Raw genomic sequence first — 15,964 nt, 5'->3', positions numbered from 1 at the left:
CAGGGGCGGAGCTTCCTACAGGCGATATAGGCGGTTGCCTAGAGCGCCACCCAGAGGGGGGCGCAGTTTTGGCGCCCACCTCTATATCTGCAACCATTATTCTGTCATACAAAAAAAATTCTAACATAAGGGAAAATGAGCCAACAATCTAAAACGGTCGGTCGGTCTAACGGCCCGTCCACACAGCGGCGTGCGTTGAAGCTTCCAACGCTTCTGCCCATTCACTTTGAATGGGGTGACGTCACTTTTAGCCAAACTGCATCGTGGGAAGCGACGCGGAGCATTGCTGGCGTGGCTCGCTGCAAAAGTTGAGCAATGCTCAACTTTTGACGCCTCGGCAGAAGCGTCAGCCAATCGAATTATATGCCAGTACAAGCTCTTGCCAATCAAACCGCTGCTTGTGTGTCAGGGGCGGGAGATTCATGTGATTGGTTGTTGGTCAAGTGTCAGACACGCCCGCCGGCAAGTGTCAACGCACGCCGCTGTGTGGACGGGCCGTAAGAGCCTCGGCTTTAGGTGTTCACAGTCAGAACATGCTAGAGCGCTGTGCATTGATGGCTATCGGTCAAGTGTTTATAAAATTGAGCGTTGAGGAAAGAAAGACTAACGTTAGAGAACTATGACGAGGCAAAAGCCATCCGAGGCGCAGTATAAAAACTGAAGAAATGAAGAAGAAGAGAAACGTGCCAAGGTGAAAGGTATGCAATTTTGATTGTATTATTAACATTGGCGAATGGATCATGTAATCTTGCTAGTTAGCCAAGCCAACGTTATCTAGCCAGCGTTTGTTATTGCCATTCAGTCTAAACTGTCATAAGGCTATTTTCGTTGTGTCATGAAATAGAAATATTAGTAATAATAACAATGTTAGTTTTGGTGTAGCGAGCTAGCCAGTGTGGTGGAATGTTAGTTAGTTGGTAACGTTAGCTAACGTTAAGTTTACCTCAAAAAGCACATTGACTATCCGAGTCAAACATTTGCCAAATTCGACCCTGTCATAATGTGCGCTATCGTTAGCTAACTAGCTCAGTGGTTCTCAACTCCAGTCCTGTTGAATGTTTTCGTTCCAACCCAGAACTAACACACCTGGTTCAACTGTTCTAATAAGATAGGCATAGCTTTACTATGCTTACTAACTAAATAATAGCTACATTTAACAAATGGAAATTATTCAATGTTGATAATACACATTTTGTTATATCATTTTAGATTCACTTTTAAAATATCTGGGACCACCTGCTGCATCAGTTGACAAGGAACAGCCATGCAGCTCAGCTGTGCCGGCTTCCTCAGGTGAGTGCAATGTTCCTGATGATAAATAATTTAATGTGAAATCCAGTCAATATATTTTCTCTTGTGTGTTCTTTCTATATTTATAGACCTAGAACCACATGAAGGAATGTCAGAACAGCAAGCTGCTCATCCTGATGAGATGACCACTGATTCCACCCTGCCACTGACCACTGTGCCTGTTTGTTCTGGTGAGTACAATATGTCAATAGATGTTCCTGATGTGATGATAAATAATTGAATGTAAAAATGACTGTTGTGCCATTTCTAATCCAGCCAATATATTTGCTCTTGTGTGTTCTCTATATATGTATAGGCCCAGAACCACTGCAAGGAACGTCAGACCAGCCTGCTGCATCTCATCCTGATTGCACCACAGATTCCACCCATACACTCTTCTCAGGTGTGTGCCTGATGAATGTAAAGATGTTTAGCTATAAACCTAATTATCCTCATGCTTTCAAATAATTGCTTTCTGTTTTTATTTACATTTTACACACTGTCCCAACTTTTTTGGAATTGGGGTTGTGTGTGTGTGTGTTTGTATGTGTGAAGATATTGTGAATATGAGGTGAGAAAATGTGCTTCACATGCCCTCCAGATGCAGCAAAGACAGACGATCCACTACCAACCGATCCTGCTGACTGCCCTTCACATCTCACAGACACAATGAGGACAGAGTTTGTTCAGAGAGGACCATATCAGATAACACCTGATTTCCTTTTCCCAAGGAGAGATGATGGGAGAAGTTGCCACCACCAGTACTTCAGCAGGACCTTAGTAAATGGAGAAAGGATCAAAAGAAGTCGGGTGACATATTCAAAAAAGAAGAACAGTCTTTTTTGTTTTTGTTGTCAACTTTTCTCTCCAAAACAAATTAATTTAACAAATGCAGGACTGTCGGATTGGAAAAATGCAAGTGCTGCTTTGACCAGCCATGAAAATAGTCCGGAACACCTGAACAATTTGGCGTCATGGAAATAATTGGCAGTTCGATTAAAACAAAGTACAACAATAGACAAACAAGAGCAGGCCCTCCTTGAGGCAGAGAAGAGTCGGTGGAGAGCAGTGCTGACACGACTGGTTGCTATTGTAGTCTCTGGCAGGGCGAAATATGGCATTGAGAGGAAAGACAGAAATACTCCACTCTCCTTCAAATGGAAACTTTTTGAAAGAGGTTGAGCTTTTGGCACAGTTTGACCCAGTGATGAAAGACCACACTAACAAGATTAAAAGTCAAACATCCCACCACAGCTACTTGGGCAAAACCATTCAGAATGAGTTGATTGAATGCATCAGTGGAAAGATTCTATCTACAATAGTGCAAGAAATAAAGAAATGCAAATACTTTTCCCTCAGTTTAGATTGCACCCCGGATGTTAGCCACACTGAACAGCTGTCAGTAGTCATCAGAATTGTGACACTGGAAGAAGACCCCCAGATTAAATAGCACTTCATGGGATTCCTAGTAGCAGAGCAGTCCACTGATGAAAGTTTGTCCGCCCTGATTTTGAAGAGGCTGGAGGAGTTGCAGATTGCCTTTGATGACTGCAGAGGACAGTCATATGACAACGGCGCAAATATGAGAGGGAAGAACAAGGGAGTACAGGCCAGGCTACTGCAGTTGAACCCAGAGTTTTGTTTGTGCCTTGTGGGGCACATACACTCAATTTGGTCATTGCTGATGCTGCCAAAAGCTCCAAAGATGCCATATCATTTTTTGGCATTGTGCAGAAGCTATACTGCCTGTTTTCTGCCTCGACACAGAGATGGGCCATCCTCAAGAAACACGTCAACCTTTCACTCAAAATGTGGTCAGAAACCAGATGGGAGAGCAGAGTGAAAGCTGTGGAGCCTCTGCGATATGAAGCCGCAGCTGTGAGAGAGGCACTGCTTGAGGTGAGAAAACAGGCCAAAGACCCAATCATCAGGATTGAAGCCCAGTCTCTGGCAGAAGAAGTGGGGTCATTCTGCTTTTCACTGTGCACAGTGGTCTGGTATGATGTGTTAAGTCAAATTCAGCAGGTGAGCAAACTCCTGCAGTCCCAAACAATGCAATTGAATGTAGCAGTAAGTCTACTAAAAAAGACTGAAAAAACTCTCGAATCCTACAGAGCCACATGCTTTGTGGCCGCACAAACATCAGCCAAGGACATGTGTGAAGACATGAATGTGGACGCAGTCCTTGTGCAAAAGCGGCTGAAGTCAACAAAGAGGCACTTCTCATATGAGTCTCCTGATGAGCGATTGAGGGATGCCTTGCAAAATCTGGAGGTAACCTTCTTTAACGTGGTGGTGGATGCTGCAGTGTCAGCACAAAAGGAGAGGTTTACCACTCTTAAACATGTGCAAGACAAGTTTGGCATTCTGTACAACTTCCCAGACCTGCCACACCAAGAGCTGATGAAGCAAGCAGAGGCACTTGCACACACCTTAAGCCATGGAGCGCAATCTGATTTGGATGGGAAGGAGCTGGCTCAGGAGTTGGAAAATGTACCTGACTTGCCATCAAAGAGCATGACAACTCTTGAGTTGTTGAAATTCATACACACAAAGCAGCTCACCAAAATATATCCCAACTTGTGTATTGCTCTGCGGATCAGTGCAACGCTACCAGTAACAGTAGCTTCAGCCGAGAGGAGTTTTTCCAAATTAAAACTCTTGAAAACATACCTGAGGTCAACCATGGCTCAAGAACGCCTCAGTGGTCTGGCTGTAATCAGTATTAACCATGAGGTTGGTGGTCAGATTTCATCTGATGATGTGATTGATGACTTTGCAGTGAGGAAGGCCAGAAGGATTGCACTGTAAATGGAAACCAGTAGGAGCTAATAGGCTAACCTTGTGTGATGATAGGGAGTGGAATGTAAATAGTTATTGAGACAAAGTGAATTTGTAATTTTTATTTATTTGTTTGTTTATTTAGCATATTATATTTTGATTATTTGACATGTGTAACATATTTTACAATACATAATTTTTAGGGCTGTCAAGTTAACGCGTTAACGCAAACAAAAATTAACGCCACTAATTTATTTTAACGTGATTAACGCATGTGTATTTTTTTTCCTCGACCGCCCCGTAGTTTCAGAGCGCATCGAGTTTAAAATACCGTCTACAAGCTGATGCTGACAGCCCCGCTCCTGCCACCCGCTTGCTGCAGACCACACTTCCACGCTCACCGGCAGGCACTGACTGGCTATTGGGAGGACCGGGAGGGTGTGTGTATGTGTGGCCCGAGCGAGCGAGAGAGAGACCTTACGTACATTGTTGTTGTTAGTATCTGGTGCTAGCTAGCTGTGCTAACGGATATAAGGAGCTGTTTAAATGAAAACAGATAAGCGACATTTCGCCACAACTGCGCCGAGCACTTGACTTTATGCAGGAAGCCAGACAGTGGGACATTGTACGAAAAGTCAGCACACTCAGCACGGATAGTGCGCAACATGATTGCAGCTCCCGTTCGAGCACATGCCTTGAGTTGCACATAGCTCCAACGATCCAACACACACACACACACACACACACACACACACACACACACACACACACACACACACACACACACACACACACACACACACACACACACACACACACACACACACACACACACACACACACACACACACACACACACACACACACACACACACACACACACACACACACACACACACCATTTGTATTATTGTATGAGAGAGGTTCCAGGTTGAATTGAGGCGAATATTTGTAATGTTCAGAGGTTGTTGTGTTTAATATTCATGAGATTATTTGTCATTGTTCAAATGATAATAAACATTAGCATAAAGCATATTTGTCCACTCATATGTTGATAAGAGTATTCAAAACTTGAAAAATATTCCTCTAAGGTACATTTAGAACAGATAAAAAATGTGCGATTAATCGCGATTAACTATGGACAATCATGCGATTAATCGCGATTAAATATTTTAATCGACTGACAGCCCTAATAATTTTCTTTTAAAGCAAATTTGCACGTTATTTTATTGTTTGTTATTATTATTATTGTTTGTTAGCTAAGTTGTTTATTTGTTTTAATTCTTTAGTGTGCACTTTACATTTATTCTTAGCTCTTGTTCTTGCTTGTAATAAATAAAGGTGCAGTACTTTACTGTATAACTGTTAAGATGTTTTGATATTTTTTTTGTGGGGGGGGGGGCGCAGTGGTGAAGCTCGCCTAGGGCACCAAATGTGCTAGGTCCGCTCCTGTTGGCACCGATTCCTTACTGGAGTTCAAAGACCAAACGAAGGCGATACGCAGGGCTGGCACCATGTCCTTTACCCCCGCTCCTCAACGACGCCCACCAAAATCACTGCAGAGATGCGCACCATCTCCCCCGTCCTCATCACCGCGCCTACGTCAACCACCTCCCCCCCCCTGGCAGCATGTCCTCTACCCCCGCACCATCTCGCCCGTCTCCATCACCGTGCCTACGTCGACCACCTCCCCTCCCTTCGAGGGGGCATCTGCAGTCTCCGAAGCCTGATAAGGATGTGTGTGTACAAAACACAACAAACTCTTACTGATATGTGATGGGTCCAGGCTCAAGGGCGTATGGCACTCTCAACTCTTTCCAGGACATGTCGGGGCCCTGCCTGCCAGTAGCTTTGCCGATATCTGTGTTGATAGGTAATAGATTAAGAGCGGTGAATCATAGAAACAGGAAGCGCTCAAACGTTTGTGTGAGTTTATCTAATTTAGCAGTGATTCCATGTCAGCCACAGCTTGTTACAAAAAACATGACTGATAGTGTGTTTAACAAACTTAAACTAGCTTTATTAAATGTCAGGTCTTTGGCAGGAAAAACATTTTTAATCAATGATTTTATCACTGAGCACAATCTCGATTTTATGTTTTTAACAGAAACTTGGATTGAACAAAATAACAGTGCAGCTGTTCTTATCGAATCAACCCCTCCCAACTTTAGTTTTATGAGTCAGGAAAGAATGCATAAGAAAGGAGGTGGAGTTGCTATTCTGTTCAATGATTCCCTTCAATGCAGGAAGACAGCGTATGGAAACTTTGATTCTTTTGAATATGTGGCCCTTCAGCTGAAATGCTCCTCTCGAGCTCTGTTCCTAAATATCTATAGACCACCCAAATACTGTGCAAGCTTTTTTGATGACTTTACTGAACTGCTGTCTATAGTGTGTATTGACTTTGACCGTCTAGTCATTGTTGGTGATTTTAACATCCATGTTGACAACCCCCAGGACAGAGGGGCTAAAGAACTGTTTTGTGTTCTTGATAGCTATGGACTGACTCAGCATGTGACGGAGCCCACGCACAATAAGGGGCACACTCTGGACTTAATTATCTCAAAGGGTCTGAATATCTCTAAGGTTGTGGTGACTGATGTTGCACTCTCTGACCATTCCTGTGTTTTCTTTGAGAGCTCTATTTCTGTTCACAAAAATGTTCAAAAAGAGGTAACCACAAAGCGATATTTAACTGAAAATACTAGGGAAATGTTTACTCAGAATTTTTCTTCCACACTTGCCCCTGCTAACATCTCAGTAAATGAGCTAGTAGATCATTTTAATTCAAAAATTTAAAATGTTATAGATGCCATTGCTCCAACTAAGGTAAAGGAAGTGTCTGGCAAGAAAATATCTCCATGGAGAAAGGCCATGACCGTGAAAACAGAAAAAAGAGAATGTCGAAAAGCTGAACGCAGGTGGCGAAAAACAAATCCCCAGGTTCACTTTGAAATCTATAAAGAGAGACTTGGCCTTTATAATTTGGAATTGAAAAACGCACTACAATCGTTCTTCTCTGACATCATTACTAAAAACTAAAACAACGCACTACCGTCAACAGACTAACTAACCCCCCCAGTGTCAGTAGCCTCTGAATTTCTATCCACCAGGGCGTGCAATGATTTTGCCTTCTTTTTCACTGACAAAATTCAGCAAATCAGACAAGCAGTCAGTGCCTCTGCATCAGGAACAGCAAATGTGTTGTCCCAATGTCCACCTAACATCAATTCAAACACCATGACACAATTCCATCAGATTAATGATAAAAACCTAGAGGACATTATACAACTTCTGAAATCCTCCTCCTGCTGCCTTGATATTATTCCAACAGGATTTTTCAAAGATGTTTTTCGTTGCATGGCCTCAGATCTACTTCATATAGTAAACAAATCTCTTCACTCAGGTATTTTTCCACAGGCCCTGAAAACTGCAGTCATTAAACCGCTCTTAAAAAAGAATAATCTAGATGCTTCAGTAATGAACAATTACAGGCCCATATCAAACCTGCCATTTCTAGGTAAAATCATTGAAAAAGTTGTTTTTCAACAGTTGAGTAATTTCTTGCATTTAAATAACTGTTTTGATGTGTTCCAGTCAGGCTTTCGTCCAAACCACAGCACTGAGACTGCTCTTGTAAAGGTCTTTAATGACATCCACTTAAACACAGACAGTGGCAGAACTTCAGTGTTAGTATTATTAGATCTCAGTGCTGCGTTTGACACTGTTGACCACAGCATATTACTAGACCGACTGGAAAACTGGGTGGGACTTTCGGAAACAGTTCTAAATTGGTTTGAATCCTACTTAAAGGACAGAAACAACTTTGTTTCTATAGGTAAATACACATCTGAGTTGACAAATATGACATGTGGGGTTCCTCAAGGCTCCATCTTGGGGCCTCTTCTCTTTAACATCTACATGCTACCACTGGCTCAGATAATGAAAAACAACAAAATAAGTTACCATAGCTATGCAGATGACACACACATTTACGTAACAATTTCACCAGGAGACTATGCTCCAATTCAAACACTGAGTAAGTGCATTGAACAAATCAATGACTGGATGTGTCAGAACTTTCTCCAATTAAACAAAGATAAAACTGAGGTAATGGTTTTTGGAGTCAAGTCAGAATGTATAAAAGTTAGCGCTGAGCTTCAGTGTGCAATGTTCAAAACAACAGATAAAGCCAGAAATCTAGGTGTAGTCATGGACCTGAGTTTCAACAGTCACATTAAAACAGTTACTAAATCAGCCTACTATCACCTAAAGAATATATCTAGGATTAAAAGACTAATGTCACAGCAGGATTTGGAAAAACTTGTCCATGCTTTTATCTTCAGTAGACTCGACTACTGCAATGGTGTCTTCACAGGTCTCACTAAAAAATCTATTAGGAAGCTGCAGCTGATTCAGAACGCCGCTGCTCGAGTCCTCACTAACACTAAGAAAGTGGATCACATCACTCCTGTTCTGAAGTCTTTACACTGGCTTCCTGTGTGTCAAAGAATAGATTTCAAAATACTGCTGCTGGTTTATAAAGCACTGAATGGTTTAGGCCCAAAATACATTTCTGACCTCCTGCTAAATTATGAACCATCCAGATCTCTCAGGTCTTCAGGGACTGGTCAGCTTTCTGTCCCCAGAGTCAGAACTAAACATGGTAAAGCAGCGTTCAGTTATTATGCTCCAAATATCTGGAACAAACTCCCAGAAACCTGCAGGTCCGCTGCAACTCTGACTACTTTTAAATCCAGGCTGAAGACTTTTCTTTTTGTCGCTGCTTTTAATTGAACTATTCATATCTTAGACTGCACTGTAACTTTGATCCATGTACTTTTTTCTTTTAATGTTTAATTGACTGCACTGTAACTTTTATCCATGTATTTTTTCTTTTAATGTTTATTTTATTAGCTTTTCTTTTTAATGACTGATTTTAAATGCCATTTTCTTAATCTCTTTCATTTTTTGTAAAGCACTTTGAATTGCCTTGTGTTGAAAAGTGCTATATAAATAAACTTGCCTTGCCTTGCCTTGCCTAAGTCATCATATAGCTTTTCATAATAATCTGCAAATGCTCCTGCTATCTCTGATGGGTTTGCCAACATTTGTTTAGAATTAGGGTGTCTTATTTTAGAGATGATCCTATTTGTCTGGGCCTTTCTGAGTTGGAATGCGAGAAGGCGACTTGCTCTGTTGCCCATTTCATAGTATCTCTGTTTTGTAAAACGTAGAGCTCCTGCTGCTTTGTATGTCAGAAGTTCATCCAATGTACATCTGTTTCTTTTTAGTTCAAGTAAGGTGCTATTGTTGGATGCTCTTTTATGTTTTCCCTCCAATTCTCTAATTTTACTCTCCAAACTTTTTTGCTGTTCCAGACGAGCCTTTCTCAGCCTAGATGTTATTTCAATTATTTTCCCTCTAATAACTGCTTTTCCAGCCTCCCATAAAGTTGATACCTCTCCATTATCATTAATTTGAAAGTATTCCATTAGATTTTGTTTTATCTCCTTCACCACTTTCTGGTCCGATAGAATTGACACATTAAGCCGCCAATATTTGAAAAAAGATTCTCTTCCCATGTCTATAGTCAATGTTATAGGAGCATGGTCACTTATGGTTATAGTCTATATGTCACAATTCAAGACTTTGTGTATATGTTGTTGTGACACACAAAAAAAGTCTATCCTTGAATAGCTACCATGTGGGTGAGAATAGAAAGTCAAATCCTTCCCTCTAGGGTTGTTGTTTCTCCATGGATCTATGAGACCCAACAACATTGTTCAACACCTTAGATTTTTTGGAAGTTGGTCCTTGTTCTGGTGGCAACCTGTCTAATTTGCCGCTCTGTACAATATTAAAATCCCCTCCAACTATTATCATGCCTTTTCCATTAGTAGTAATAATCTTAGCTATGTTTACAAATGAATCCTCATTCTCTTCATTTGGAAATAGCCATGTCTCCAATAGAGCCAATTACCATTACAAATCTTCCCATGTGATCTTTTATCACTTTCTCTGCTGAAAATGGCAAAGATCTATTAATTAGTATGGCCACGCCCCTTCTCTTGCCATATGAAGCATGAAATACTTGGTTTACCCACTCTCTTTTTAGCTTTTGGCTTTCAACCTCGACAAGATGGGTTTCTTGAAGCAACGCAATTGAACATTTTAGTTTCTTTAGTTGGCTCATTATCTTTTTCCTTTTTATGGGGTGATTTAAACCGTGGACATTATAGGATACAATATTAACCCTACTCATATTGATTTATGTTGAAACCCCTCAGTTTTGCACCTCATGTAAATCAAAACAACTGTGCAAAACAACACACAGCTAAAAAGGTAAACAATAAACATCTCCATCTGGGGCCTATACTACGAAGCTGGTTCAACCTAACCTGGATATGTTTGAGTTAGCCGGTTGGCCTAATCCAAAACATACGCGCTCTCGCTAAACTGTACTACGACGCTGGTTATCAAGTGGATCGCTCAAGCCAGCCGTTTCCTATCTAGTTAGGTGCGCGTTCACATGAAAGGGGTGGTATTTGGAGCATTCGACCAATCACAAACATGGAGAAGCGTACTGACAGCGCAGCGTCATACTTCCTGAATGAAAAGTGAACTTTAATACTAGTCAAAAATGAAGAAGTTAAACTTTAAACATCCATGACTTAAACACTTTATCCAGGATAAAAGCCACATAGTCTGCACCTGCAAGGTGAATACAGCTGGCAAAAGAAAAAGTGTTTGAATGCGTACATTAACAAGTTTATGATATCACTGCCCCGTCTAAAACACGATTTGACTTTAATTACATTTGTCTCGAGTGTTTCGTCAACTTAATGTGTTGCTTAAAATAATACTTCTGCATACAGTAGGCCTATGTGACACTGAGTGTTGCACGGCCAGATACGGCTCAGCTGACTCAGATAAGAAAATATATGATACATTATGAAGTGATATGCCGCGGACTGTAGGCCTACTTAATGTTACTCTGATCCGGTTACTTATGTTGTGGTAGATATGTGATAAGTGTTCTTAACGCTAATGTTATAATAGTCAGATTGCTCTGAAGATGGGAGGTGATATTCTATTAATGTTCACGTTCACACAGTCGGTGATTTTTGCCGGCCGTCTTTCCTGCGACGGCAGCTTTTCTGTATTTCCTTTCTCCTGTAATATGACTTGATCGCTTTAAACTCCGCACACTGAGCTCTGATTGGTCAGCAGGCAGTGCTTTCACTGAGTTGATCTCTTAGCCTGCAACCTAACCTGGTCCCGACCAGGTTAGCCGCTAAGCATAAGTTACCATGGAGATCTAGCCTGCTAAAAAGAGAACCAGCTTCGTAGGACCGGAAAGCCGGAGTTTTCCCTGAATTTAGCCGGCTAAGCGAAAATCCTGCTTCGTAGTATACCCCCCTGAACACATGACTCAAACAACATGACTCCCAAAAGTCCCCTAACCAGAGAGGTGTGGCGAATTCTCCCTGGGGAAATAGCACTATGTGCACTTGCAACTTCCAGCTGTTATGTAAAGTTCCTACTTACTCAAAGTGAGTTGTGAATTTGCTCTATATTACCAACATTTTCAGTAGTTTGCACAGGTAGTGTATTATGTTTCAGGACCTTCTCCTGGTTTTATATATATTTGTTCTAGTTCTTTTTCTCGTCCTTACCATAGTGATCATGACCGTGAGTTTATTCTGTGACGGCCTGTGGGTCTGGCCCTGGTGTGAGGCTGACTCCTCTTCTCTGTCCTCTTCTCCTCTGTCTCGTCACCATTGTCCAACTGCTTTGTGTTCTCAGCCTCTGTAGTTCATCCCTCTCCTCCTCCTGTACATGGATCCCCATGTCCCTCAGCATAGGCGCAGCCTCCGTTAATGTAGTGAATATCTTAGTCCCTGATGCCAGGAACACTTTTAGCTGTGCAGGATATGGGGACTGTGCCTTGACGTTCTTGTTCTTTAACTTTTTTATTACGTCCCGCACCTGCTTTCTCTTTTTCTGAACCTCATTTGTGTAATCTTGATTGAAGTAGATGGTCCGTCCCTCATATGTGGTCTTTTGTTTCCATGCCTGCTGTATGACCTGCTCTTAGAAAGCGAACAATTATCGCTCTCGGAGGAGCCGTGTTCTCCTTCGGTTTGGCGAGCAGTGAGCGGTGCGCTCTTTCGATGCGACTATCCACCTCCGCCGGGATTTGCAGTGATGAACGAATAAAGCCAGATATAAACCCTATTGTGTCATTTTTCTCAGAGCCCTCGGGTATGCCATGTATCCGCACATTATTGCGTCTCGACCTTGATTCCAAATCGTCACACTTGGCAACTAACTTTGCCTCTTGGTGAAGCAGGAAGGCAACCGAACGTTCCAGCCGCGCCATCCTGTCTTCCGTGTCCCCTAGCATCTCTTCAGTCTTCACCATTCGCTGCTCTAACAAGGCTGTTCTTTCCACCATGTCTTTAAGGACATTGTCTAGTCGTGTCAGAGCCTCTTTCGTGTCGTTTGCCGCTTCTGTGTGCTCGTTTCTCAGCTTGCGTATCTCCGCCACTATCACCGAGTCCTCCTCTCCGCTCACACGCTTCATCTCCGGCCTCGTTGTTTCGGTGTGTCGGTCACTCGCAATATTTTTCTTACCAGGTTTCAGTTTTTTATCCATCCTTTTAAAAATTACTTGTATCCGTCAGGTTTTGTCTTAGGTTAAGTTACTGCCTTACATATTGTTTTAAAGAGCTTGTTTTCCCTGTCTCCTAACTCATGGCGCCACCGGAAGTCCGGACAGGTGTCTTTTATACTGATAACGAGTTCAAACAGGTGCCATTAATACAGTTAACAAGTGGAGGACAGAGGAGGCTCTTAAAGAGGAAGTTACAGGTCTGTGAGAGCCATACATCTTGTTTGTTTGTAGGTGACCAAATACTTATTTTACCGAGGAATTTACAAATTAATTCATTAAAAATCCTACAATGTGATTTCCTGGATTCTTTCCCCCCATTCTGTCTCTCATAGTTGAAGTGTACCTAGGATGAAAATTACAGGCCTCTCTCATCTTTTTAAGTGGGAGAACTTGAACAATTGGTGGCTGACTAAATACTTTTTTGCCCCACTGTATATACAAACTACTCTTATTGACATATATTTATGATGGATTATCAGTAATCATTTCAAAGTGACACAGAGACATTGGATTAACCTTCAGCAGCGTTTATATGCATTCTAATGCCATTGAACACAACTTTTGATCAGAAAACAGCAAAGGTAAGACGTATTTGCCGTTTTGGCCCCGTACAGTGAAGTTGTGTGTTGTCTTTGCTTGCCTATGTCAGGCTGATCAGGTCCGAGCTCTTTTACTCTCAGCTTTCCCTCCAGTATCCTCCTCTCAAAGGGTGTTTCTTTAAGTGATTAAACATAACATCAGCAGGAGAGGACTCTTTAAAGTAGAGACACTACATACTGATAAACACCTGAACATCAGCAGAGTAGGGCCCCTTTAAATCATGATCCAACTCTGTTGCTGTGATTTATCTGATCTAATATCAGAACTATTAGATCACACACAAGATGCTTTAAAAACAAACGCTCCTTTAGGTCTGAATTTAAGGGGTCGTAATGAGCCGAGAGCGAGTGTTGTGTTGACAAGAAGGCGACTTCACTCAGATCTCTCTGACTTCTGTTATTAGAAGACAACTGTCTGCTTTGGTACACATGCTATGAGCAGTTCACTGATGTCATTTCCGGGTATTTGAAGCTGCTAACAAGTGAAGTTGCCAAATTCAAACACTTTGTTCACTACTTCTGGTTTGTTGGCTCTTTTTTTTTCTTTTTTTCTGCTAGTGTGAGTTTCAGGCCGACACCTCAGGAAGCCTTCAACAGCAGTGTGTGAGCCGCAGTTTGTGAGCCGCAGCTGAGCAGCCATGTTGGTCACACATGGCTGTGTTTGCTTGATGGGGTTTTATTGCCTCGAAAATGCCAAAGAACATGTCACAGCTAACCTTTTCAGTAAATGTGTGTGTGTGTGTGTGTGTGTGTGTGTGTGTGTGTGTGTGTGTGTGTGTGTGTGTGTGTGTGTGTGTGTGTGTGTGTGTGTGTGTGTGTGTGTGTGTGTGTGTGTGTGTGTGTGTGTGTGTGTGTGTGTGTGTGTGTGTGTGTGTGTGTGTGTGTGTGTGTGTGTGTGTGTGTGTGTGTGTGTGTGTGTGTGTTCCCCAGCAGCTCCATGAAAAACAACAAGGTTTCTTTGCAGCCCCCCTCAGGGAGCTTTCAGATACTGTAGTGAACTCTGTTCTCTCATCCAGCTTTACAAAAACCTCTTGCGCTTAATTAACGATTTCTACTCAAACAGTTTTTAATCCTTGGTAAATGGAGGCTTTTAAAAACAGTTTTTTTATGTTGAAATTTTTTTATTTGCAGCCAAAGACATTCTTCATCTTTGATTTTTTTTCAACAAATTAAATTTGTAAGCATCAAATTAAGCCGTTAGGAAAAAACACATACACACATTATTGGAAGGGAAGTGTGAATGGGGACATTAACACAGGTCAGGAGGGCCCACTGTGACACACACACACACACAGACACCCACGTACATGCACGCAAAGTCTGAAAACAGGAACTTTGTTATTTCTTCTTGTATATGCTCCCAAGGCTGTTTAATGGTGTTTGCAGCAGCTCTGAGTAGCTCTCCTGTATGAATCTTCCTTGAAAAAGGTTCTCTGCACACTGTAAAAACAAAAAAGCTAGGACAACTCAAAATGTCAAGGCAACAGGCTGCACAAGATTTTTAAGTTTTGAGGCCAACTAACATTTCTAAGTTTCTCTTTTCAATCGAGTCAACTAATTATATTTTGTCGAGACAACTCATTCAAATTGTGTACAACTTCAAGTTTTGAGTTCTGCATACTTATCATTTTAAATAAGTAAAGGTTGTGCTAACTTATTATCTTTGGTTTGGAAAATGTATCTTTCATACGTTTAAAAACTTCTAACTTTGAGTTCCACATACAAAGAATTCCATTAAGTGAAAGTTGTGCCAAGTTATTATTTTTGGTCTAGAAAATGTACCTTTCATATGTATAGAAACTTCTTATTTTGAGTACTACATACTAACAATTCCATTAAGTGAAAGTTGTGCAAAGTTAATATTTTTGTTTCAGAAAATGTATCAAATACAAACTTCAGATTTTTATTACAAACTTCTGTTATAAAAATACTGTAAAAAACAAAGATTTCCAATGATACTGAATATGTGTAACAACATTGAAAATACACCATCACTAAAAGTCTTCCATAAGGCTAGGGTTCCATAAAAATGTGCAAACCACCCTTTGAATAAGCCTGCTGTCAAAACAATAGCAGCTATGGAATAACAAATGGCAAAGTTAGTGTTTAATAACGAAAATGAACAATCTGTAAAACGGCATGTAAACAGCCAGTGATTTCTCCCAACACAACTCTGAGGGACCACACCATTTCCAACTCTTCCACTACTCCACTATATGGCTCTTTATACACAAAAAAACAGCTGCAAGACAACAATTGTGGCAGTAACTACTAACTAGTCCTTGCAATATTACAACAACGAGTATGCAAGCCAGCTTGAGAAAAATGTGAAATCATGTTAGAGAAAAAAGGTGCTTGTGCTTTAAGAGTGAGAACATGTCTTTGAAAATGTAGCAAGATGTTCACGTCACTAGTTAACATTTTATCTGTAAAGATAAAGAACTTGGGTTATTTGGGTTAGTTAGTTGGTTTAGTTAGTTAGTTTGGGTTAGTTTGGTTTTGGGAACTGAATGTTCAAGTCACAAACAGCGGTGAAGGCAGGAAAATGAAATGGGGACATCTTGTGAATCCGTTTTTGAATTTGCCAACGCTCACTTAGATTAAGAGCTTTGTT

The 15,964-nt window shown here is 41.3% G+C and overlaps 1 long non-coding RNA gene across 1 annotated transcript; it reads left to right on the top strand.

Annotated features, from left to right (window-relative positions):
- The first annotated feature begins 1,154 nt into the window (after positions 1–1,154).
- Positions 1,155–1,987, top strand: LOC117536882. Its single transcript, XR_004567635.1, has 4 exons — positions 1,155–1,293; positions 1,380–1,481; positions 1,607–1,693; positions 1,892–1,987. It is a non-coding gene; the product is annotated as an uncharacterized LOC117536882 (long non-coding RNA).
- Positions 1,988–15,964: the final 13,977 nt, after the last annotated feature.

The sequence above is a fragment of the Gymnodraco acuticeps genome, unplaced genomic scaffold, assembly GCF_902827175.1.
Source record: "Gymnodraco acuticeps unplaced genomic scaffold, fGymAcu1.1, whole genome shotgun sequence".
Lineage (NCBI taxonomy): Eukaryota > Metazoa > Chordata > Actinopteri > Perciformes > Bathydraconidae > Gymnodraco > Gymnodraco acuticeps.
Note: the sequence above shows the minus strand (reverse complement) of the source record. Positions and strands in the feature narration are given on the sequence as shown.